At 39.0% G+C, this 27,382-nt stretch overlaps 1 protein-coding gene across 1 annotated transcript in view; it reads right to left on the bottom strand.

Annotated features, from left to right (window-relative positions):
- The window catches only part of LOC117995429 (carboxyl-terminal PDZ ligand of neuronal nitric oxide synthase protein), a 160,746-nt gene extending 145,486 nt beyond the window's left edge, over positions 1 to 15,260 (bottom strand). The window contains exon 1 of the mRNA XM_069508657.1: positions 14,961 to 15,260. The gene's annotated coding sequence lies outside the window, so the exon portion shown is untranslated. The remainder of the gene's footprint in view (positions 1 to 14,960) is intronic.
- Positions 15,261 to 27,382: the final 12,122 nt, after the last annotated feature.

Below are 27,382 nucleotides of genomic sequence, written 5' to 3'. Positions count from 1 at the left end.
TTAAGGTACTTTAACATTAAATTTTTAACCGACTTCAAAAAAGAACGAGGTTCGTAATTAGTCGGAAACGATAAACTCTAATACTACTGAACCGATTTTAATAATTCTTTTACTATTGAAAGCAACTTTATCCAGAAATAACAGGCTATATAAATTACATATTAACCGCGGACGTCGCGAGCAAATACTAGGTTATAACAATAAAGTTCATCATCATGATCAGGCCATCGCCGGCTCACTACAGAGCACGGGTTTCCTCTCCTTCCGGAAAATTTAAGAGTTACGCGTACGAAGTCGCGGGCATCAGCTAGTTTCTGAATAAAGCGGTTGAAGCAGACAGCCACCGAAGGAATTCCGTTATGTTTCGTTTGAGTACGGAACACAAAATTTATACTGTCCCCAAAAAGTCCAAGGCCAAATAAACATTTCCAAGGACAAGGCCGAATCCAGATTAGTCATATTTTATCCTGTAAGAGTTCATGCAAACACATGGGATTTGGGAGTTTTCGTTCATTCTAGCATGTTCTCGATTTAGTAATATTCGAAACTGTTTTTAGGGTTCCGTGTTCAAAGGGTAAAACGGGAACCTATTAGGTACTAACTGCCATACACAGAGTCGCTTAATCGTTACTTAAGTTTAGTTAAAACGAGACAGAGCTATATCTCTCACATAAATCTGTCTCGTTTTAACCCAATCTTAAGTAACGATTAGCGACTTTGAGTTCCGCTGTTAGAGAACGAACGTCCTTACTTCCAAATTCGATGTGTGTGTGTGTGTGCGAGCTCTAAAGGAAAGAAAAAGAAATAAAAAAATGTATATTTCATGAGACAAAAGACAAAATTGGCCGACAAAAGGGCCGAAAGGAGGGTCTTTGATAAGGGGTGACAGAGCTTCCTTAATTCCGATCTGGTGATCTCCAATATCTATAGACCTTATAGAATATAGAGTTTAGGACCTTCGATAACTAATAAATTCCAATTGTTTATTGTGAGGTTCGCTTCAAAGATAACTTCGCACTTTGGCAAATACTTAGGGACATAAGACCCGAACTTAATTATTAGGGTCCCTTTCCACCAGAGATGTGCTATGCAGCTATGCTGCAAAGATGTGAAATCTACGCTACGAAAATATGTGACCGTTTCCACCAATACTGTAGGTACTCTGCTCTGCACATAGCTACACCACTCGCGACGGCCCATAGCAGGCATCCTTAGCACGCATCCGTAGCACGCATCCTTCTATATAAAAAACATATCTTAGTTGAATCCGTTTCCACCAGTGCTAAACTATGTGCACGAATGAATAATATGATTGGTGGATATCAAACGCATCCATAGCAACGTAGCATACCACATCTTTGGTGGAAAAGCAGCTTAAAGGTATGTAGGTACAGTTCTTGCAATTCACGAAGGCGAGTGGCTAATGCTTGTGTTTAAGTCGTATCGGTATAAGTAAGGTACACTGAATGTGTGCGTTTGCGAGCGTTTGCTCGCGACTGATTGGTCCGACATGCACGCACACTTATGCAATGCCTATGCATCCGACGTAACCACAAGTAAAGTCTAATCGCCTTCGTGAATTGCAAGAACTGTACCATAAAAATGACAGCCATATTTGTGCTGATTCGAAGCACCTCGCCGAGCGTGTCGGGAATTATTTACACTTTGTGTCAAATGGTCTTCGTGTTGACACTATTGCTAACAGATAGATATCTTATCACTAACTTTTAGTTCCAAATACCCTTACATGATAAGCAGTGATAGCCTAGTGGTTAGGACGTCCGACTTCTAATCGGACGTCGGGGGTTCGATCCCGGGCACGCACCTCTAACTTATTATGCGTTTTAATTAATTCAATATCACTTGCTTTAACGGTGAAGAAAAACATCGTGAGGAAAACTGCATGCCTGAGAATTCTCCATAATGTTCTCAAAGGTGTGTGAAGTCTCCCAATCCGCACATGGCCAGCGTGGTAGACTATGACCAAAACCCTTCTCACTCTGAGAGGAGACCCGTGCTCTGTAGTGAGCCGGCTATGGGTTGATCATGATGATGACCCTTACATCACTGCTGCTATCAACCTCAAAATGGCGTTAAATCAAGTTGCTTGCTTGCAGCAATCGCAAGTCCAGCGTACCTACTTGTATTAGTAGAGGTCAATTGGTTTCAGCCATTTGTGGTTGTTCACAATATGTTTATATTATTTATCTGATAATGCCTTTGGCGTAGTTATTCCTAAAGCGAAGAGGACAATAATTAGGTATTCGATAAATTATTACCAGTTCTTAAACCACTGGCCCCAAACCCTTTACATTAATGGTAGGGGAGCCCAAGAGGGGATTTTGGGATTTACTCGAGCGCGTCAGATTAAGACAAGGTAAGTTAATTAGATGCAGAAAAGTGTGCGTAAGCGTGACATAAGAAAATGGGAGAGTCACAAAGATTCAAAAATCGGCCATGACTTTTGGTTGCGTCTAAATCGTCAGTTTTTTGAATAGGAGCTACTTAAGGATTCATTTAACATCCCTTCTCAATATCTGACGCGCTCGATAAATATTTTTGGGTCTATCATCTTTTCTCTTTTTTTAAAATTTATAGACTCGATCTTGGCTGCAATTAGAACTGGTGGGAAGTGATAATGCAGACTAGAGCGCCCCCTTCTACACCTTCCTACGACCACCCCCACCATGCAAACCGGCAGATAATATTTTTGCGATAAAAAAACACGTGGGGCTAATTTTTTTTTACATTTTTGAAGACTTGTACGCGCTCTCACCACCAGTGAAAGGGGTTACATCATATAACCTTTTTTCTTTTTAGCACCTAATCTTCACAATTCAATAGGTCCCCACGACGCTCGAGTTAATGCCTGTTTACTGTTTAGCATTTTGGGCTCCCCTACTATAATAAATCTTCAACCGATTTAATATTGGTAACATGTCGCCATGTCGGAATTATATCGGCAATGAACTTACAAGGAACAATGAGAAATTATAGCCAATGATAATAATTTCTGTAACTTTAAAGCTACATAGCCATAACTCAATAAGTTTTGTCTCCAGGGTCCAAAAAGGGTGAGGAGGGGTTTTCTTGGGATAATAATATAGGGGTTAATAATGCAAAACTAGCTGTTATACTGGATTCGCTCGCGTGAATTTCGAGTCATGCTAGGTATTCTCCCGGGTGTAATAATTTTGTCTCGGAAGTTGTGTATAGGTAGGTATTTATAATTGAGGAAACTCCGTTAGCGCGATTGAGGGACTCTGGTGATAGTTTGAAAATTATCTATCGACATCTAGTTTGTTCGCTGTCGCAGCGTGCAATTGTTGTAGAATGCTTCCTAAAATGTGGTTTTGATCAAAGTTGTACTGATTAAGCTATGTTAACTCAAGTTTATTTGTCAAGCGTAATTTACAAATTACAAGAATTATTACTTCTTACTTGCATGTTTACTTCTTTGATATATTATATATTTTACGTACGAAATGATTTGTCTGCTTGTTTTGATATGTGTACCTTCAAGTCTGAGTGAATAGGCATCTTTTAGGCAATCGCGCGCCATCTTAGGCTGCATCATCACTTACCAGCTGGTCTGATTGCAGCCAAGCGCTAGGCTATAAATTAAAAAAAAAAATGGGGAAGACACTGTCAATTTTATCAAAATTAATCTTGATAAATAAATAAGTGTTGCAAGTGTGTACAGAGCCCAGCCCTTAAGCTATCGTGGGAAATAGTCCAACACGCGGCAGCTTCATGAGAAAATTGATCTAAGCCGTAAGATGTATTCAACAACATAATATAAGTTGTATCAACCTGTAATCCCCGGCGAATGCAGGACTATTTCAAGGAATGTAATATCTTTACAATGTTTTCAAATTACAGCACGCGGCCGAAAGTAATGTACATCGACCTTTAGAAGAAGATAGCAGATTTGTAGAGCGTTGTCCCTACCATTGAGACCGACAAAACGTCATATAGGAATGAGTGACAGAGACAACGCTCTACTAAGCCAAAATGTCATTCTAAAGGCCGATGTGCATTACTTTTTTCTCTGGAGGATTTCTCTGGAGTATGGTTAAGCAACGTTAACACAAGCCGGTAACTGGATAGGTGACTGATTTTGGAAGTCCAGCCTTTTTGTTTGCTCCGTACTTCGTAAATGAATCGCTGAATGTGTTGCTGATCGCAAATCTTGAGAACAGCTGAACCGATTTCGCTAATTCTTTTTTTCTAAGATTCCTTGAAGTACGGAGATGGTTCTTACGGAGAGAAAAATTTAAAAAAATTGCCTGAAAAAAAATCGACTGTTAGGCGATACGAAGTTCGCCGGGGCAGCTAGTTGATAATAAAAAGCCAAAATCACACTCTTAGTTGAGTCGTATATATGCGGAAGCATCTGGAAGTTCGCCGTGTTATTAATCCTAATAAAATCCTCTTCCATATCAAAAATACGAAGCTGAGAGAGAAGATATTTCTGACCTTGTCATGTCTATGCAGAATGCACTTCGTGGGAGACTGCCTACCTGAGATCGTAGAAAACGCTTCTTTTGGGTAACTACTAACTACTTGTTTTGAAAAAAAAAACTTGAGGTTGGTTTGGTTGTTAGAATAAAAAATCAGACAAATGTGAGTTGAATTCACCTGGGGAGAGTTCCGTACGATGAAGTAAGTTTGTGCGTACAATAACGAATGATACACCTACTAACGACTATGGCTATTAGTAAAGAAGCATTTTCTGTGATTTTCTATAATTAAAAAAATTGCTAGAGTTGTTTCGCAGATAAGGGGAAGGGGCGGGAGGGCTTTACGTCAATCAATAAATAGCTTTCACTCTTATCAATCCCTTATCAATAATCTCTTCTCTTCTCTATAATATATAAAAATGAATCGCTGAATGTGTTGCTGATCGCAAATCTCGAGGGCAGCTGAACCGATTTCGCTAATTCTTTTTTGATAATATTCCTTGAAGTACGGGGATGGTTCTTATGGAGTGAAAAATTAAAAAAAATCCTGAAAAAGAATCGACTGTTAGGCGGTACGAAGTTCGCCGAGGCAGCTAGTAATCAATATATAGTTTTTTTTCGAATACCCCATATATTCATAATCTGTACAGTCGGGTAAAAATATTACGCGAGTCGCCGGAATATAAAGGCTCTACCAGACATGGGGTTAATGCTTAGTTTGTATGCGATACGGAAACGAGCCGTCCAATCTACATAATTGTGAATTCCAGTCGTGGTCGAAGCATGATGTTATCAGCCCTCAGGTCCCAGGGCGACGCCATGTCATTCTGTGCTCATGCTCTGAGTGGGGATTTTACATCTCACCATCTCACCAATGTTGCTAGAATTCGAGCACAATAAAGTCAGAGTAAAATGAATCTAACGGTCCTGGATTTAAAGTGAAAATGCAGTACCACCAATTTTAATTTGTGTGTGTACAAAACAAGGAAGACCCATTCTATTTTGACTTTAAACAGTCTTGACGTTGAAATTCTGTAAAAATTGGTGCGATATAAATCTTACAGGCTTCTGCCCATATGAGTATAGTTATCTGATCATAGCGTATAGTATTATAAAGTTACAGTACGCGGCTGAAAGTAATGTACATTGACCTTTAGGAGACAGCTCATTTGTAGTGCACTGTCTCTGTCGTTGGGACCGACAAATCGTCAAATAGGTATGAGCATAGATAACTTCTGTTATCTATGGGTATGAGTGACAGAGACAACGCTATACAAAGCCGAAATGTCATTCTAAAGGCCGATGTACATTATTTTCTGCCGCGTACTGTACCTACTTTATAATTTGTATCCAGCTGTACCAAGCAAATCGCTTTGAGCGCTTTCCTGGAAGGTTGTCGAAGAGACAGTGTTCTCAGAACACTTTGATTTCAAATTTCAATGGTGTAACGATAAGATCATGTAGGTTGAGAAATCTTCAAATGCACTGAAGTCACCCGATATTGTTATTGTTCCGCCGGCCTACTCGTATTACTAAAAAGCGGATAACTGCAAAAGCAATTTTAGCGCTATCGCCAACAAGTGTAAGCATTTCCTACAACGCATTCGTTGAAAAAATTATCAAAATCGGTTCAGTAGTTCCAGAGATTATTTCCTACAAACAAACACGCAAACCTTACCTGTTTATAATATCTAAATATATAAAAGGAAAAGATGTCTGACTGACTGACCTATCAACGCACAGCTCAAACTACTGGACGGATCGGGCTGAAATTGGACATGCAGAAAGCTATTATGCCCTAGTCATCCGCTATGAAAGGATTTTTGAAACTTCAGTCCCTAAGGGGGTGAAATAGGGGGTTTCGTGTAGTCCACGCGGACGAAGCCACGATAATAAGCTTGTTAGTGTTAGTGTATATAAAATAATGTCGCTTTCCTCTGTCTGTATGTATGTATGTATGAATGCGTAAATATTTTAAACTACGCAACGGATTTTAATGTGGTTTTCACCAATAGATAGAGTGATTCAAGAGAAAGGTTTATAGGTATAGTTTTATATTGGTTTGTATTAATTTTTGTAGAAATATCACGATATTTGAACAAAATGTCGAAAGAAATCAAGAGTTCATCGAAAATCAACAAAATATATTATAAGAAAAAAGTAGGATAAACTCAATAACTACTCACTAATTTTCAAAATTCTTTCACCTATAGAAAGTTACATTATTAGCAGGTAGCATGAGCTACATTTTATTCTAAAAAAAATTAGAGATCCCTATTAGATTAGGAAATTGAAATAATGTGAATTAGGTCGGAAAAAAAATCTCACATTTGACAGTTTCCGAGGCGTGCGCTGCCTAAATGGTCGAAGTTACACGAAAAGTATCTATCTACATTGCACCCATGCGAAGCCGGGGCGAGTTGCTAGTTAGTGTATAAGAAAAGAAAAAAGGTATGTATTTTTGTCTGTATATATATAGGTATGTTGACAGTGAGAGCATAGGTAGGTACAGTTGAAGTCAGCTCAAAGTGGTCTAATTAAATTGTACCTATGTCGAAGAAGCCTATAGTGCAGCACTCTCGTCACGAACTCAAGTTGTTACGAGTTGAGACATTCACCCAATTCCTTTGCATCATTAACTTGCCCTCGATCAATTTGCCCGCACAAATACAGAGATGGGCTCTCCAAACTTTATTACGAACTTCTCGAAAGCCAAACAGAACACTTGGAAACTTATTCGCGACAGCCCGGCGACGTAATATTGCGATCTGTCTTGCTAACATTTGCCACACATTAGCCCAACACCAAAGACTACCTAAGACATGTTACGTTCATATAATTTACATAGCGTATGAACTCTGTTCTCGCTCATAAACAGCCATCATCATCATCATGATCAACCCGTCGCCGGCTCACTACAGCGCATGGGTCTCCTCTTAGAGTGAAGGGTTTTGGCCATAGTCTACCACGCTGGCCATGTGCGGATTGGTAGACTTCACACACATTTGAAAACATTATGGAGAACTCACAGGCATGCAGGTTTCCTCACGATGTTTTCCTTCACCGTTAAAGCAAGTGATATTTAAATAATTAAAACGCACATAACTCCGAAAAGTGAAAGGTTCGTGCCCCGGTTCGAACTCCCGACCTCCGATTAGAAGGAGGACGTCCTACCCGCTAGGCCATCACAGCTATAAACAGCCATAGGCATAGAGGCATAATTAGAAATGAAATAACAGAATACTACGCGTGATATGTATTCCATGTGTCTTTATAGCTCTTATCTAGTCTAAACTGCTCCATTGGTCTAGTGGTTATCATGATCGACTGCAAATGACAAGGTCCTGGGTTCAAACAAAAAAAAATTGTTGGGTATTGGATTTTTCTTTTAAGAAATTCTCAACACCTACCAACCCGGAGTTAGGAAGTAGGCGATATTTCATCCCCGTGCCTCGCAGAGCTCGAAAAGCCGTTAGTCGTCGTAGTCTGTCGTGTTGGATTTCCGTTCCATCGGGCTGTGAGAGTGAGGGAATAGAGAGTGCACCTGTGTTTGCGTACTATAACATTATCTCCCACGCAGTTGGTCTGGCTTGGCTCCACTGAAAATTGCCGCCGCGCGTGGCCGAAAATTTAAATTCGGTTGGGCAGAAATTACTATTATAAGTAGCTGTTGCTTTTTCTTTAGTTTGCTTTAATGATAAACGTGAATAGCTCAACGGGTAAAGAAGTGGTCAGTGGACTGAAAACCGAAAGGTAGACGGTTCAAACCCCGCCCGTTGCACTTGTCATACCTACTCATAGCACAAGCTTGACGCTTAGTTGGAGAGGAATCTGGAGTGTTAGTCATTTAACATGGCTAATATTCTTTTTGAAAAAAAATTGCAGAAACCTTTTTAGAGAAACATGTAAGCAACGCGATTGGCCAGTCGTAAATACTTATTTTATTTTCCCTCACATTTCTACCAACATTTGCGGAGTTGATAAAATTTCTCGATTTTGAATTCCGGCCATACTCCTCCAAACAAGGAAAATGCGAAAAAGAAACCGCTTCCGTAATTTACCTGTGATGCCTGAACGATCATTCGAGACTATTGTTTTGGGATCTGTTTCGAATTTCAGACTAGCTTCTACCCCTTCGACTTCACCTGATTGAAAGTTGGTTAAAAATTCTGGTTATATATGACAGATTTCAATAAGAAATTATTTAGATTAAACAATAAGCGATTTAACCTGACTACGTGTCTTAATAAACACTGACATATTATAGTAAAATTGTTTTTCTGTCACATGGTACATTTTATTGTAGTAGTATATTTATATTTATGAACTCAAAATTTTCTCTAACGTAAAAATCTTCGCTGGAAAAAGGTAGCTTGCGACTCGGAAATTAATATGGGCAACTTAAAAAGTTGCCCATATCTAAATATATAAAACGAAAAGGTGACTGACTGACTGACTGACTGACTGATCTATCAACGCACAGCTCAAACTACTGGACGGATTGGGCTGAAATTTGGCATGCAGATAGCTATTATGACGTAGGCGTCCGCTAAGAAAGGATTTTTGATAATTCAACCCTTAAGGGGGTGAAATAAGGGTTTGAAATTTGTGTAGTCCACGCGGATGAAGTCGCGAGCATAAGCTAGTTAACTTATAAAATAAAATAATAAAATTCTTGATAATATTATAAATGCGAAAGTGTGTTTGACTGCTTCAGAAATAGCTTACAACCCAGGGACGGTTAAAGGCTATTTTTTGTCCCGGAAAATAAACGAGTTAACACGGGATTTTAAAAAAACCTAAATCCACGCGGAAAGAGTCGCGGGCATCATTTAGTTTTTATAAAACTAAATCCAGGTGAACGAAGTCGCTAGCATCGTCTAGTAGGATAATAAAATACTAAGTCCTACACCCAAGAGCCATAAAAAGTATTTGCTTTTTCTTAAATTAAATAGAGTCTTTCAGTTTCAAAGGGATCGAAAGCTCCTTGAAATTGTATTAAGTACCCAACAGGCATCTACTAGAATAAACAAGGTTAAATGATCGCTAGATTTCATTCCTTATGGGATGGAACCAGCTTCAGCCGCTATCAGAGTCCATAAGGAGCTCCCGTATATCCGTGACAATATAGTTTAATATAAATATTAAGGTTCTGATTGCATTTCTGCTACAGCAGCCAAACTCTACGGAATCAACTACGCGGAACGTAATGAAAGTGCAGCAAACTTTATTCCACGCCAGCTGATGCACGCGGCTTCACCCGCGTGTATTTAGTTTTTTGAAAATCCCGTGAGACAGACAGACAGACAACAAAGTAAGGGTAGTAAGGGTTCCGATTTTTCTTTTGAGGTACGGAATCCTAAAAACCCATAGAGTTTGGGGTCCTAAGGTGCTGGAAGGGTGACCTTGTACCGGAAAGCTCGGTGTTGGAAGATCCACCACTAGGTATACAGACGACATCAAACGAGTCGCAGGGAGCTGTTGTATTCAGGAGGCGCAAGACTGTGGCGTGTGGAAGCCCTTAAAAGATGCGTCTAGCGGATGGTGATGATACTATCCGCGAGGTCTAAAATTCGATCTCATGGCATACATTTCTAACTGTTCGCAGTTATGTGCGTTTTAAGCAATTAAATATCACTTTAACGGTGAAGGTTATGCATATGACGTGCTTGAGAGTTCTTCATGTAATGTTTTCAAAGGTCCAAGTCTGCCAATCCATACTTGGCCAACATGGTGGACTATGGCGACTTTGGGTATAAATATTAATCACACCGACAAAGTGTTGAAATAAAATTGTGATAAATATTTTTTTTAGGGTAGCTCCCCTACATGTAAAGAGGGGATGAATTTTTTTTCTCGTCTACGCCGTAGTGTGGGGTATCGTTGAATAGGTCTTTTAAAAGTACCGTGGGTGTGGGAGCATCATTTTACGATTTCTGGATCCGTTTGTAAAATATGATGTTTTAAAGTGCTAATTTTTATTAAAACCAAGTACGCCCCCCCCCCCCCCCCCCCCTCTATCAGCCAAATGGTAGTATATTGGAACGTGAAAAAATTCACAGCAGTAGTATATAAAATTAATTTTAAAGGAAAACTATCATGGCTAAGTAGGGTTCAAAGGTTATGGAGTTATCTGTTTTTCGAGGTTAATTGTGACTACGGAACTCTACACTGCGCGTGGCCTGCCACGCACTTGGCCGGTATTTGTTTTGTGTGGTAGCTTATGACATATGTCGTAGATAATCACTGGTATTCTCACGGATGACGGATAGAACTCGGATGACGGAAGTGCAGTGCGTAATCGCCGTTAGACTCTACCATGACTCTACAGTCTACCGCATCCATTTATACATTTAAATTACAATCATTGTAGTTATGGCTTTTATTTTAATTAAATAGGTATGATATGACCAATAATTATATTTCTGCGAATTCATCCGAAGGTTTGCAATACCTTGAATGCCATACATGATACATGAATACCTATAGAATATAGATATATGAGTACAATCACGCACAGCGGTGTTTGTAATTTGTATAGGCAGGCATTCAAGCGAATATGAGTTCTCAAACAATAACGAAGGGGAAATTCAGAAGCATTAGAGACGAATGACCTAGTTCCTAAAACCCATACATTACCATATTATATTGATTTTACAGGGTAAGCAACGTTGATCCAAGTCGGTAACTTGATGGATAAGTACTTGGTGGATATATAAATGGAAAAGGTGATAAAGAGCATAAGTTATAGTGTAATAAGCTGAGGCCCAAAACTTCATCCGTGTGGATTTAATTTTTTAAAAATCCTGTGGGTGGTCTTAGTTTATCCGGGATAAAAAGTAGCGTATGTCCGTCTCCAGGATGCGAGCTATCCTTGTACCAAATAAATGATACTCACGACTACGTTCAGCTGGACGAATCGGGTTCGTTCGGTAGGGTGTTTAAAAATCCAATGGGAACTCTTCGATTTTCCGGGACAAAAAGTAGCCTTTCTTCGTCTCTGAGTAGTAAGCTATTTCTGAAAGCTAGCAGACAGACACACTTTCGCATTTATAATATTAGTGTATCATGTTGTATCACACTAATTAATTACCTATGTAACAATTTAAACAAATCAAAGAGATATTCTCACAATATTGTATTTTATTTGCTCACTTTTCTTAACTTTCATAAAGCGAGTTCCATCCACCAGATACTATCTTATGATAGTACTAGCTTATGCTCGCGACTTCGTCCGCGTGGAATACACAAATTTGAATCCCCTATTTCAGCCCCTTAGGGATTGAATTTTTTAAAATCCTTTCTTAGCGGATGTCTACGTCATAATAGCTATCTGCATGCCAAATTTCAGCCCGATCCGTCCAGTAGTTGAGCTGTGCGTTAATAGATCAGTCAGTCAGTCGTTAACCTTTTCTTTTTATATAATATGTACCTATTTAGATTCTAAAATTGATATATAAGTCAAGGATTTTATAATTTTTATTTTCAACCTTTTTTCTAAGTAGGTATGATATCACGAACTCCATAAGTTAGTTCTCGATCTAAAGAAACTCTACTTACTTAAACCTAACTATACTTATATATAACTTGCTTTGTTCAAGTTAGGATTGAAATATCTTGTTGTTTTGCAAGGCTTGTGGTTGTTTAAATAAATCCTCGCACTAGTTAGTTGTAGTGGAGTTTAGCGTTTAATTTCCAATGAATAAAGTCTTATTTTCATTAAATGATGTAATAAGACAGTCTGACAGTAGTGGAGGTCCCATACCGGGCACACACCTCTAACTTTTCGGAGTTATGTGTTGTAAGTAATTGAATATCACTCCATAATGTTTGCATTATGTACTGGCCTAGCGTGGCGGACTTTGGCCTAAACCATTCTCATTCTGAGAGAAAACCTGTGCTCAGTAAGCTGGGTCAATCATGATGATGATGAAAGTCTTATTTTAAGGAATTTGTCTGATGTAATGGAACCGTCCTACAATGCTCGTGATTATCATTTATATCAAACAAAGACTGCGTAGTTTTACATTGAATTGCTGTAGACATTCAAAACCGCACCTGGTGCAGTATCATTTAGTATGAATCATCCTGTATCACCTAATGCAATACTTTAAGGCCAGTAAACAAAGGTTTTAGTCATATCTGGTGTATTACTGTACCTATTGCCTACATTTACCAGCATTACAATGCTTGCAGCTGCTCCCCGGCCCTTTCAAAGTGCATTCCTCTCTCTATCAATCATCACAAGAATCCATACTAATATTATGAATGCGAAAGTGTGTCTGTCTGTCTGTCTGTGTGTCTGCTAGTTTTTCATGGCTCATCCGCTTAACCGATTTTGATGAAATTTGGTACAGAGATAGCTTGCTATCTGGGGAAGGACATAGGCTACTTTTGATCCCGGAAAATCATGAAGCATGAAGCATGAAGTTGCGAGCATCATCTAGTGTAAAATAATTATTGCTGTATCTTTTATTCGCTTATGCTTACCAGCTTAGGTAAGTAAGTTTTTTTTTTTTTTTTTTTTTTTAATTAACAACATGAGAATGTTTAACAAATCCAATTTAGACACAGCAAAAAAACCACGAAGGTTTAAAAAGTGTGTCATTCCGTCTACTTCTTAATATATAATAATAATAATAGTGTTTCTATAAACAATATAAATTGTTTATAGAAACTCTCATTACATTACATTTCATACAAAAATGGGGATCATTACAATTTGTTAATATAATAAGATTTTAGCTCATATTTTAAATTAAATCTAGTTAGTTCATTTCTAAATTTATTATAGGTAAGTAAGTAAATAACAAGAATTTATTTAACTACATAATATAAGGTTTTTGAAGAAATACTTTGAACTTTTTCGATTTCAGCGAGAAAGCAATATTTGCGTTTAGTTCTTTGTTTAGCAGTACACTATCTATTTAAGTAATCTCCTCAGAACTTTTGGCGTAGAACTAGAAAAAGTCGAGATTACAATAAGTAAATAACTTTAGGTAGTAATTGTAACAAAGGTATTGTTAAAGCTGTGATAGCCTAGTGGTTAGGACGTCCGCCTTCTAATCGGAGGTCGGGGGTTCGATCCCGGGCACGCACCTCTAACTTTTCGGAGTTATGTGCTTTTTAATTAATTAAATACCACTTGCTTTAACGGTGAAGGAAAACATCGTGAGAAAACCTGCATGCCTGAGAGTTCTCCATAATGTTCTCAAAGGTGTGTGAAGTCTGCCAATCCGCAAATGGCCAGCGTGGTAGACTATGGCCAAATCCCTTCTCACTCTGAGAGGAGACCCGTGCTCTGTAGTGACCCGGTGATGGGTTGATCATGATTGTTCAACAAAATTGTGGAACAATATTTGGAACATGCACTTGGTATCGGCGCACTTAGGTCACATATCACCTACCTATACCTACTCTACATTTTTTTGACCGACCGAAGTGACGTTTCCTAGTAAGTGTACTTGGATGAGTTTGCACTTGTCTGTCTGTAACTGGATAGCTCCTAGGCCAAAATTACATTTAAAATTATTTGTAAAGTGGACGCCTAAATAAGTAAAACAGGATTAGAATAAAATTTAATTCAAAAATTGAAGATTCGGCGGCTATCAAAATTACCCTCTAGACCTATTTGATCCCAGGGGCAATCTTAAAAACGGTTCTACATTTATTAGCTGTAGTGGAACAACAAACAGTAATATTAGTTTGCCTACCTATTCTCAAATATAAACAAGATTTTATTAAACCTTTTTCTTGCAAAAGTTTCCCCTTTGCCAGTAGATCTTAATTTAGGAAACAACCTTAACTCCCTGACTAGTGGTTATGATTTATATTTACACGTTAGTAAATGTGTGAATTGATGTATGTAAAGCATTAATTTTTATTATTAGACTAGCTGATGCCCACGGCCTCGCTCGCGTGGATGTAGGTTTTTAAAAATCCCGTGGGAACTCTTTGATTTTCCAGGATAAAAAGTAGCCTATGTCACTCTCCAGGTCTTTATCTATACCCATACAAAAAATCACGTCAATCTGTTGCACTCTTGCGACGTGATTGAAGGACAAACCAACAAACAAACACACTTTCTCATAAATAATAAGGGTTGTGTCGGTTGTGTGAAACGATGTACCTACTATGTAGAGCGTTAATTTTTATTACCGACGGAATGGTTTTGGTTTAAAGTTTCTCGGACAGCTAATTAGAGTCAGCTACAATAAGCAACAAGAAACCAACGACAGACAAACATGTGCGTGTTATGAGCCTACAGAATGGACCCAGTTCCTTGAAATTAAACGTTTATAAACCGAGCCTTTGTTGACTAGCGAGGAGTGGCGACGCGTGAGCTTTGTGGAATCCGACGACAATGCAACTTTACAACTAAAATAGTTATTCCAAGCAACCCGATCACCCGGGTACTTACGCATCTTTATGACTAGATCTAAAGTTCTATTCGAGCTCTTCGAACAATATTTTTCCAGTAATATCCGTTTCACTTACCGGTTTATTGAGAACTTCGGGTAACCATGACCGGAGCTTACACACGTCGAAAACTTTTAAAAGTTTCGTCCGAGTTTTCACGGGCACGTTAAAGTTTGAAGGCAAGAACGCGGACCGTCTCAGGTCATCGAGGGAGGTTCGAAGTGAATCTTGTTTCGTAATAGATGTTTTTTGTGTCGGGAACAGGTTTCGGAGAGTGAGTTTGTAAGTTTGGCGCGGCGCGACGGAGGAGGCACGCGGTCGTCGACGGGAAACAGCGCGCGGTGTGAACTGAGTGCCGACTGCCGAGCACCGAGCGTGCGGGCCGAGACTCGAGGCTCCAAGCGCCGAAGCGCCGCTAAGTGCGGAATGGCGGCCGCTATTGGAAACTTTCGGCGCGGCTTGGCGAAGCCCGCGCTCCACGGACGGAGGCGGTGGCGGGAGCGGAGCGGCAACATCGCCCAAGCTTTTCGCCGCTAAAGCCTCTACCGACAGGACCAACTTCCACACTCTCTCATGGTCACATTAGTGATTAGTAGCTGCTCCTCGACTTGATAGAAGCTCGAGGACCTCAAGCTTCCGATATCAGAACAAACTTCTGAATCTCTAATAGAACTTAATTCATAAATCATTATCAACTGATCATTACGAATTAGCAGACTAGCATCACATTATCTATTCATGTGGTAGCATCGACTATCCATACTTACATCATACGCGGCCGCAGCGTTTTCAGGGTGTTACAGAATACAAATGGTGCTTGGCGCAGTCAACTCTGATACATCTCTACATAGTATAAAGTAAAGTCGCTTCCCGCTGTCTGTATGTATGAACGCGTAGATCTTTTAAACTACGCAACGGATTTTAATGCGGTTTTCACCAACGGATAGAGTGATTCAAGACAAAGGTTTATAGCTATAGTTTAATTCTCAAAAAATTAGAGATCCTTAGAGAGATTGAAATAATGTGAATTAGGTCGAAAAAAAATCCTCTCATTTGAGTTTGCGAGGCAATAACACCTCAATGACACCACATTAGTATCTACATTGCACCCATGCGAAGCCGGGGCTGGTCGCTAGTTTTCTATAAACTAAGTAATATTTTAGAAAAAATTTGTTTGTGTAATCATGTTTCGTTTGTGTAATCGTTATGATTGTTTCGTCAATAATTGTTATGTGTTCCAGCGGGAGCAGTTGCCTCGCAAGTCCGCACCATACAATCGGTGTTTGGTTTGGTCAGGCGGTTAATAGGCAAAGTTACCTAACACTTATCGCACACGTGCGTGTAACTTTGCCTCGAATGAACTGCCCAATATTCTATGCTTTCAAACTCTTATATCGACTCTACATAATATGTAGGTACGAATGCACTTTATATGTTTTACAATATAATATGTATGATATATGAGAAAAAAAAACTGTTAATGTAAACTGTCAAATACCTATTACCTAAATAATTGCAATTTAATATAAAAAAAATTAATCTTTATGTTGTAGTAAGTAATAAATGGGTTTATTAAAATAAAAAAACGGAATAAGTATTATATAGTACCTACTTGTTTACTGTAATTATAAGCGAAAAAATAAATAAAAAAATACTAGTATAGAAACATGTATGTAATGTATAGACTACAATCCAACATTGTAAATGGAAAAATATTGTAAATTTATATTTTCAGTAATAAAGGCTTTATTTAGTTTTTTATTTTTATTTTATGTATGATTACGTAACAGAGAGAACGCTATACTAACTCCTATCCGTGGATAGAGTACCTATACATCACCATCCCTATTGTCTATGACGATCACTAACTTACAGTACGCGGCCGAAAGTAATGTACATCGGCCTTTAGAATGTCATTTCGGCTTTGTAGATCGTTGTCTCTGTCACTCATACCTACCTATATAACGTTTTGTCAGTCTCAACGACGTTGACAGCGCTCTACAAATATGCTATCGAATTGTACTTAGTAACTTGGTTGGATAACATGTCGGAAAGGAAGTTGGTCGCCTGTGTATCGCATGCATCCGCGGGCCACCGACAGCGTCGTTATGATTGTTTCGTCATTTGTTATCTCATATCTGTTCCCGCGGGAGCAGTTGCCTCGATTTGAGCAACTCCGCACCATACAGCCGGTGTTTGATCAGGCGTGTAATGGGCAAAGTTACCTCACGGCTCACACTTATCGCAAACTTTAGTACACGTGCGTGTAACTTTGCCTCGAATGAACTGCCCCATATTTTATGCTTTTAAACTCTTATATCGACTCTACATAATATGTAGGTGCGTACTTTAAGTATAATATGTTTTTCAGTATACTTAATATTATGTATAGTAGTTTAGTTGTTAGAGACTGTAAAATTCAACAACAACTCGTCAACTCACGTAGAAATACCTGTCTACTAATTTAAATATGATAATTAGCCTCAATAGCTCAACTGGTAAAGGAGTGGACTGAAAACTGAAAGGTCGACGGTTCAAACCCCGCCCGTTGCACTATTGTCGTACCTACTCCTAGCACAAGCTTCACGCTTAGTTGGAGAGGAAAGAGGAATATTAGTCATTTAACATGGCTAATATTCTTAAAAAAAAAAAAGAAAAAGAAAAAAAAAAAACGCGGTTGGTCTTTTCTCCATACAAATGTCTCGTCTGTTTTCCTTCTGGATTATAGTTTTTATAGTAAAATAAATATGAACCTCTTCAATGGTATTATGTTTTCAATTTTGATAATACATTATCTATATAAGATTCATAGATTAATTTATTGGTCTCGCCTCTACCCATTGAGGTGCTCTACCTTACCTAAATACCTAATGTTCAAAAGTCTCTCCGACCGCGATTTCCTCTTAAGTTGTTATCAAAAAACTTGCCTCCACTTGACTCCGTATGCGTTGACCCAAACGTGGAAGCAGGCTAGCCTGGAAGAACTTATTAATCTCTATATATAAAAATGAATCATAACTTAGCTATAAACACAGTTTTGGCAGTTTTAAGAAAAACTGCCTAATTGAATATTTAAAGTTGAAACTTTTTCAGAAAAATTGAAAACGCACCAGGATCTAATTTAGGATTAAATATAAATGAAACAACGTGTTAGGAAAGTTAAATGGCTATTAGGGCAGTTTTTCAGCGAAGAAAGAGGGTCGCCCTCAGAATAAGAGCGAAAACGTGTACACTTCAGCCGGTCTCACTTCAGCCGAAATTAAAGCTCGGCCCGGGATAAGCTAAAAAACCGGACAAGTGCGAGTCGGGACTTGCTCTGTTATAGTTCCTTACATAATAATTATGAACAACACAATATTTTGAGTGCAAGGATGCGTATTCTATAGCCTTTATAACGGGTAGTGTTCTGAGGAGTTTGACCTCATCCCACCATATTTTTCTACAACTGCACCGCATGCCATCGTAAGCAATTTCACCTTCACCACCTGGGTGACTTCAACCGCTCGTTGTGCCAGAACGTTTTTTCCACGCACATACAAACTGTGGAACCGACTCCGGACGGTATTTCCACAAGATTTAAACATGGGATGTAGAGCGGGAGACCAATAATTAATCTATGCTTGGAATATTCAAGGGGTGGATCAACAAATTCCTGAAAGGTCGGCAACGCATTGGCGGTTACTCTAGTGCTGCAAACGTTCATGTGTTCATAGACATCGCAACAACTTTGTGATGGCCCCCATTTCTTTATATTTTAAGATAAAAAAGAATCCATACCTACTAATATTATAAATGCGAAAGTGTGTTTGTCTGTCAATCTGTCTGCTAGCCTTTCACGGCCCATCCGTTCAACCGATTTAGCCAAATTTGCTACAGAAATAGCTTGCATCCCGGGAAAGAAAAAAGGAAAATTTCTTATCCCGGAAAATCAAAGAGTTCCCACGGGATTTTAAGAACCTAAATCCACGCGGACGAAGTCGCGGGCATCATCTAATAAAAAATATATTCGTACTCTACTGAATAAGTTCTAGACATGTATCCGAGATGTAAACTAACTCCGTACAAATTTTCATAAAATTTCGTTTAACGGATGACGAGTCATGAAAAGCAAGCAGATAGACAGACACACTTACGCATTTATGATATTAATAAGTGCCTAGTATGGATGTATTATACCAACGAGCTACTTACTAAGCGATCCTTATATGTAATTTAATATGTAATAATATCCAATCAATTTAATTTAATTTAATATAAGTGCCATAACTGCCGGGCGCACTATGGCTTGGTGTCAGATCTGTAAGCTAGCCATGAAACAAACTGTAATCTAAATATATAAAAGGAAAAGGTGACTGACTGACTGACTGACTGACTGACTGATCTATCAACGCACAGCTCAAACTACTAGACGGATCGAGCTAAAATTTAGCATGCAAATAGCTATTATGACGTAGGCATCCACTAAGAAAGGATAGGGGTTAATAGGGGTTTGAAATTTGTGTAGTCCATGAGGACAAAGTCACGAGCATAAGCTAGAAAATGTGTATGTAATGTTACTAGACCATCATAGAAATAAAGAAGTTGGAAAATCCGTGAATCTCTATTATCGTCCACCCTCCCTCATAGCAACGTTCGAGCGGTCGGGGTAATGGAGCGTGACAAATACCTACACCTGTACCCGTAGTACAAGATTTTACGTCTCACCAAACCAAACCAAATTCGAGAGTCGAAATACTTCCGCGTTACAGTAAACTGGATCTTAATAGCCTTGTTTTAAAGCTCAAGTTTGTCTACACTTCTACAGCCAGCGCTCCAAGCGGAAACATTGCGAAATTAAAATCAGTGGCATTGAATATTTGACTTCAATTCAAGGCTGTTTAGGTCCATTTTACTGTAACGCGGAAGTATTTCGACTCTCGAATTTGGTTTCGTTTGGTGAGACGTAAAATCTTGTACTACGGGTACTGTTCAGGGCTGCCATATCGTGTGAGGGAATCTGCGGCCAAGGCGGGAGGGGGTACATTCTGCTGGGCGGCCGGTAGAACAAACTCTTAATATTTACAAGAAATTGGAAGGAAGACGCGCGGACGTGTTCTAATCGGGGGTGGGTGCCGAACGGCATGGAGATTATGGCATCTCTATAGCCCGCGCCGCAGGACGCATCCGCTGGGCCGTAAATTTATTCCATCCTAATAAAATAAGTACCGCGGATGTAGTAGATGGTGGGCGAGCTTCCACCCCTTTATCGTCAACATTTCTTCTAGATGCAGAAAACTCCTTGCATCATCATTTTTCATACGCATGCCTAGGAATTGGAATACTCTTCCGAAATCAGTGTTTCCTAACAATTAGGTATAATCCAGGTATCTTTAAAACTGGAATGAATAGGCACCTTCTAGACAACGCATAGCTAGGGTTCGGAATACTCTTCCGAAATCAGTTTTTCCTACCAATTAGGTATCTTTAAAACAGGAATGAATGTGCACGTTCTTGGCAAACGCGTCCCATCTTATGCCAAAATCATCACTTCCTATCAGGATAGACTAAAATAGATTTTTTTACAAGTGCTTTTGAATTGTCCAAAGAGTAACAAGTACCACTGGTTCGGTATCACAGGTGTTATCAAGCGTGTGCCCCTAACAGTGTTTTAAAAACAGAAACACGTATTTTAGACGGTTAGATGTTTAAACCGTCTAAAAATTAATACATGTTTCATAGTTCGAGCCCATCCACTTGAACGCCACGATGATACAGACACACAGACTGACAGACAGACTAAACGGTCAAGTTTTTTATAAAATACAAGCTTATGCTCGCGACTTGTCCACATGGACTACACAAATTTCAAACTCCTATTTTACCTTAGGGGTGGAATTTTCAAAAATCCTGTCTTAGCGTCATCCTGTCTACATCATTATAGCTATCTACGTGCCAAATAGCCCGATCCGTCCAGTAGTTTGAGCTGTGCGTTGATAGATCAGTCAGTCAGTCACCTTTTTCATTTATATATTTTATAATATACAACACCCTTCTTTTCGCATCGGAGGCTAAAAAAATATTTCGCTGGAGAAAATCATAAATATCTTCGAAAAAAAAGTATATAATAGGTGTCAACTTGTCATGAAGCTGAAAGCCGGACTCGAAATAGACAGAAAATTCGCTCCAATGCCGCTTATAACTTTCATATTTTTCACGACACAACATTTGACCTTTCCGATAGAAGTATTTAAAATATTGTACACTAGCTGTCGTCCGCGTGGATTTACATTTTTCAAAATCCCGCGGGAACTCTTTGATTTTGTGGGATAAAAAGTAAACTATGTGTTAATCCAGGGTATAATCTATCTCCATTCCAAATCTCATCCAAATCCGTTCAGCCGTTTTTGCGTGATTGAGTAACAAACATCCAAACATCCACACTTTCACATTTATAATATTATATTAGGATTTTAGGATTCCGTACCAGAAGGGTGCCAACGGGACCCTATTACTAAGTCACCGTCCGTCCGTCCATTCCCTCCGTCTGTCCGCAGCAGATCACAAAACGTCTTGCAGGCCGCAATTTTTTTGTTCGGAATCGTCTAGTCCTAGTACCTATCAACTTGCTGCATACTTTTGTGTCGTTGTGTGGTACATATTATTTTATCGTTGATTAACATTAACTTAAAGTGCTTCTACTAATGCATTTTACATATTTCTGGCTATTTTTAGACTCGGTCAAAAGCGTCACCACAAAATAATGTTAAAATTCTTTTAAAAATTATCAGCCCTGCTATAGGCAGGGCGAATACCTACTCGATAAGATACTACCTAATTGGCATAGCATCATTAAGGCTCGAGGCTTAATGGTTAGGTACATGCCAAAACCACAAACTAAGCTAAAACTAGACTGAGTCCTCCGTCCTCCCGTTCCGACCCTCGCGAACAAATCGTAGTTAGTACAGAGGTATATTTATGTATGTTTTGTTATAGATAAGTAAGGTAAGATTACACTGGTGACAGAAAGGCTGGCTCATTTTTTGTGCAACGGATCAGCCTGGCTGTCCAGCGTGGAAATGCAGCCAGTATTCTTGGCACCATTCCACGCAGGCATGATTTGTATAATATAACTAGCTGCCCCGGCGAACTTCGTAACGCCTAACAGTCGATTCAATATTGTTTTAATTTTTCTCTCCGTAATAACCATCCCCGTACTTCAAGGAATATTGTAAAAAAAGAATTAGCGAAAGCAACACATTTAGCGATTCATTTTTGTATATTATAGAGATTAGATAAAAATAGCTATTGCAATAGGTATTTTGAATAAAATAAAATAAATCCATTGGGTGTGTATAACCAAGTTGGCACAAAAATTGTGCTCCGGGGACCTTTTTGGCACATTTTATGATCTCCGGGGAAAAATGGTGGAATAGGTACCAAAGAAAATCGCGGGAAATTTTCGCAAGTCACGTTCACGCTACTATTTGTTTTTATTTGATACTCTTATTTTATTATTTTAGTTCGATTTCTGTGTATTTTCAAATATTATTATCATATTACCCACCCGAATTTCACGTTAAGTATTTTATTTTTTATTGCGATACAAGTTAGCTCTTGACTGCAATCGCACCTGGTGGTAAGTGTGATGATGCAGTCTAAGACGGAAGCGGGTTGACCTAGTTTGTGAGTTAGGTACAGCACACACCGGCAGAGTCGAACAGAACAGAGGCACGTGTGCGTAAAAATGACTTTCCACGCTCCATTTTAACCTTTTGTATCAAATTTCATGTCAAAAGTCGATTTTAGTCCTTATTTTAAAGGTGAACCTACTTTTGACATGACTGTTGAGCCATAGAGTTAAAATAGAGCGTGAGGAGTCATTTTTATGGACTATATTTACTTTAACACACTAGCGTTGATTCGCTTATTTGACAGCAGCGCACCTTCCTTCCAGCGAAGGAGTACGGCAGTTTTACTAAACCCATACACCTTTGGTTTCTACGCGGCATCGTACCGGAACGCTAAATTGCTTGGCGGCACGGCTTTGCCGGTAGGGTGGTAACTAGCCACGGTCGAGGCCTCCCCTCCCACCAGACCAGAACAGAAATTTATAAATCCTAAATTTCCAAATTCCTGCCAGGAATCGAACCCTGGACCTACCACTAATAAGACCACAGCGCTTACCACTGCGCCAGGGAGGTCGTCAAAAATACTATGGGCAATTCGTCTGAGAGAGACGGCGTATATTTATTTATACATACCCTATAAAAAGCACCGTGTGAAAACCTTTAAGTACCTTTTGTGTAGGTACACTTCATAGAAAAGTTGGAAATTCTTTTCATGACTATAGATATTTATTTCATCCAATTACAATGGTCGCCTGTCTTCCTACTGTGTTCCCATTTCGTATTTTCTAAGGAATCTTTTCAAAAGGGATTATGGTTTATGTGAAACTGTTACGCCATGAGGCATTAAGTAAGCTAATTAACGCATTTTCGTTTAGGTGTCAGTTGTCATCGACTTCCTCGGCACACAGCATGCACGGAACCAGATGAAACAATAATGCTCCTGAAAAATCATATAAGTAGGTATTACACAATCAAAGATTATGTATAAGTCCCGCAAATTGCTAATGCGCGTGGCCGCCATTTTAGTGATGACGTCAGCACTAGACTGAAGTTTCGAGCTGGTGGTACATTTTTACTTAAATATATCATTTCATATTTTTCTCTTAGCATCAGTAGATTCAGTACCCTTCTTGTTTGTTGGTTTGTTGGCTTATTGGTTTGTTGGTTTGATGGTTTGTCGTTCAATCACGTCGCAAAAGTGCAACGTATTGACGTGATGTTTTGCATGGGTATAGATAAAGACCTGGAGAGTGGCATAGTCTACTTTTTATCCCGGAAAATCAAAGAGTTCCCACGGGATTTTTAAAAACCTAATTCCACGCGGACGAAGTCACGGGCATCAGGCATCGGCTAATAATATCATACTATGAACAAGCAGTTTATTTACTTAACATAAACTATTATCTTAATTGATGGTATTTTTAAGGATTTAAGTTAGGGCATAGCTACGACTCTGTGACGGCAACCTGGGCGGTTTGCTGGGCTTCTGGAGCGAGCTTGAGTGGCTGACGTGACAACTCCAGCGGAGAAGGGACGTGTTAAGGATGGCTACCTCGCCTTTGTGAGGTCGTAAGGGAGTCAGTACTTCCATTAAATCACCCACCTGATGTTATATATTCTACACATTATAATAGTTACGGTTATAATGGTTTTTCATAATGGAACGAAACCACATATTTAAATTTTAAACACACGTAGACCACAAGAGCTTTCAAAATTAATATCGCTTACGGGAATTGAATTTTAAACCACAATGTCCTTTATTTAAATTAATTCTCTATTTATGCATCGTATTCCCCTCAGCAGTGAGGAATACGATGCATAGATAGTACTTAGAGGTTTTCTTGTGTTAAAAATGCGGCGGATTCACAGTGGGTCTCACTATTCCCACTACCCCCTTACAATGTTAATACTGAGACCGTACGGTACCGCCGCGGAAGATAAACAGAATTTCCGTACAATGTTGAACTAACCTTCTTCCTTTGCTTTGTTACTACCATTTTTGTACGGAATCCTAAAAGAGAGGTAAAATGGAAAGACGCGATGAGGTGTCGAGCTCATTAAATGCATTGGAGTGTTATAATAACCCTCTCATTAATCTGAAGAGTGCCAGCTGCCGGGTGGCGTGATTATGACATTAATGAAGTGCCCGTTTAAAATGACACGGTTCAATAAATATTGATATTACAGCAAAGGTGAAGCTTTATGCAAATGCGTCATCAACATTATCACCGACAGTAAATAAATACCTAAATAAAAAAATAAAATAAAAAAGCTTTTACTATCTAAAACGTTAATTTCTATTACAGTTACATCTCCTATTACAATATTTTTTTTTATTTTACATCATTTTTGTTCATAAATTCATCATACTCAAAGCAAAGTCAATCGAAGTTTAGAATATGACTTAATATTATGATTTATATATAATGTACAAATGTTTTGCAATGCCCTGACGGAGCTTCATGTTGTAATATTGTAATATTATATATGTTATGATGTAAGACATGAATACAAAAAAATAAAGAATAAAGAATATCAAATCATAAAAATATATCAGTTCCATCAGTTCAGTTAGACGTCCTCAACTGGAATAACTGGACATAGGTTTCTTGTGGAGGATTACAGAAGGCTCACTGCGCAGACGTTTAAATAAATAGCGACTTTTGTTACTACGCAATAAAGTACAATTATTGAGCTCGTGTTACATCACCATCTACCGATAGACCGCTGCTTGACATCATAGGTCTCTTGTAGGGACTTCCACACTGCCATGGTCTTGAGCTCGCGCCGCCTGAATCCAACTGCTCCCTGCATTTGATGTCGTCGGTCCCCCTAATAGGGGCTCTTCCGGCGCTGCGCTTTTCAGTGCGCGGTAGACATTCTAGCACCGACGATATTGTGGTCCCAAACTCCCAAAGTTTGGGACCACAATATTCCAATACCAAACTCCCAAAGTTTGGGACCACAATATTAATCGGTTAATATTTATCGGTTTTTCAAACTACGTGCACACACTTCAGAGAAAATAAAATAAAGATCCTTACGATAATTGTAATAAGCTAAATAAATAAAAGGAAAAGGCTACTGACTGATTGACTGACTGACTGACTGATCTAACAACGCACAACTCAAACTATTGGACGGATCGGGCTGAAATTTGGCATGCAGATAGCTATTATGACGTAAGCATCCGCTAAGAAAGGATTTTTGAAAATTCAACCCCTAAGGGGGTGAAAAAGAGGTTTAAAATTTGTATAGTCCACGTGGATGAAGTCGCAAACCTAAGCTAGTCTAAATATATTAAAGTAAAAGGCACCTGACTGACTGACTGACTGACTGATCTATCAACGCACAGCTTAAACTACTGGACGGATCGGGCTGAAATTTGGCATGCAGATAGCTATTATGACGTAAGCATCCGCTAAGAAAGGATTTTTGAAAATTCAACCCCTATAAGGGGTTTGAAATTTGAATAGTGCACGCGGACGAAGTCGCGAGCATAAGCTAGTCGTAAATATAAACGAAACATGCTTATGTGCATTCATGAAAACATTTTTAATAGAAAGTGGGTCGTCAGCGCTGCATTAAGATTTATAACCATAAAAGCTCGGATAGTGATGTTGTAGAATTAATTACTTGCAGTAGGTATGGTATACAAGTAAAATATTTCAGAATTAAAACCAGCTTTTAGAAAAACATCATCCGACTTTTATGAAAGGATTTTAATTAAAAACTGTTTTGCAGTTACATTTACTGGCTAAATCTTGTTGGGATTACCAAGAGTTTCTATCTGTAAAGTCGACGACTACAAAATAAAACTACTTAGTTACCTACTCGTTACTCACAATATTATGAAATAAAATTCAAAAGACTTGGTTTAGGACATAGGATTGCACGCTCAATTTTTTTTAATTATTTTTTAAATTAATTAATACAATGGCGATTTTTCAATCGTCAAATAAGTTTTATCTGGGAAATTTTGCGACTTTGACAGCCGTACTCAGAGTCGCTTAACCGTTACTTAAGTTTAGTTAAAACGAGTCAGAGCTATATCTCTCACATAAATCTGTCTCGTTTTAACTCAATCTTAAGTAACGATTAGCGACTCTGAGTACGGTGGTGAGAGTTTTTGTATCTGTCAAAACGTCTTTATTCCTCAGATAGGTAAAAGTAGGTAATTTGACAATTGAAAAATCGGTCCTAAGTATCATAATAGTTTATTAGTCTGTAATCTGTAAGTTTCATATACTTAAGTTATATGTCGCAGGTCGCTGTCGCAGCTACTGTACGAAAAGCCGTGCTGAGAAAGAGATGAAGTAAGGAAAGGTATATCCGGCAGAGTTTAATTGAGGTCTGGCTTGCGCTTCATGGCGGAATTGTGCTGCAAGTGAAAGAGGTTCAGGTCCACTGTAGCCGCTGTAGGAGAAGCAACGACATGAAGGAGGTAAATTAAAAAAAGGTCTATGCGGCAGGGTTTAATTGATGTCTGGCTTGGAATCCGCTACTCAAGCCTGCTGTGAATGAAAGAGGCTTAGGTTGCTGTTGCAGTCGCTATACGAGAAGGCGCGCTAAGAAGGAGGTTAAGGGAGATGTATGCGACAGGGCTCAATTGAGGTCTGGCTTGCACTCCGTGGCTTAAGCCTGCTGAGAGTGGAAGAAGTTCAGGTCGCCACCGCAACCGTAGAACGAGAAGCCTCGCCGAGAAGGAAGTGAAGTAAAGGAAGATATATGTGACATGGTTTATTTATGGTCTGGCTTGCACTCCGTGGCTCAAGCCTGCTGAGAGTGGAAGAAGTTCAGGTCGCCACCGCAGCCGTTGTACGAGAAGCCTCGCCGAGAAGGAAGTGAAGTAAAGGAAGATATGTGTGACATGGTTTAATTATGGCCTGG

This window comes from Maniola hyperantus, chromosome Z (genome assembly GCF_902806685.2).
Source record: "Maniola hyperantus chromosome Z, iAphHyp1.2, whole genome shotgun sequence".
Classification (NCBI taxonomy): domain Eukaryota; kingdom Metazoa; phylum Arthropoda; class Insecta; order Lepidoptera; family Nymphalidae; genus Maniola; species Maniola hyperantus.
The sequence above is the reverse complement of the archived record's forward strand: the minus strand, read 5'-3'. Positions and strand labels throughout refer to the sequence as shown.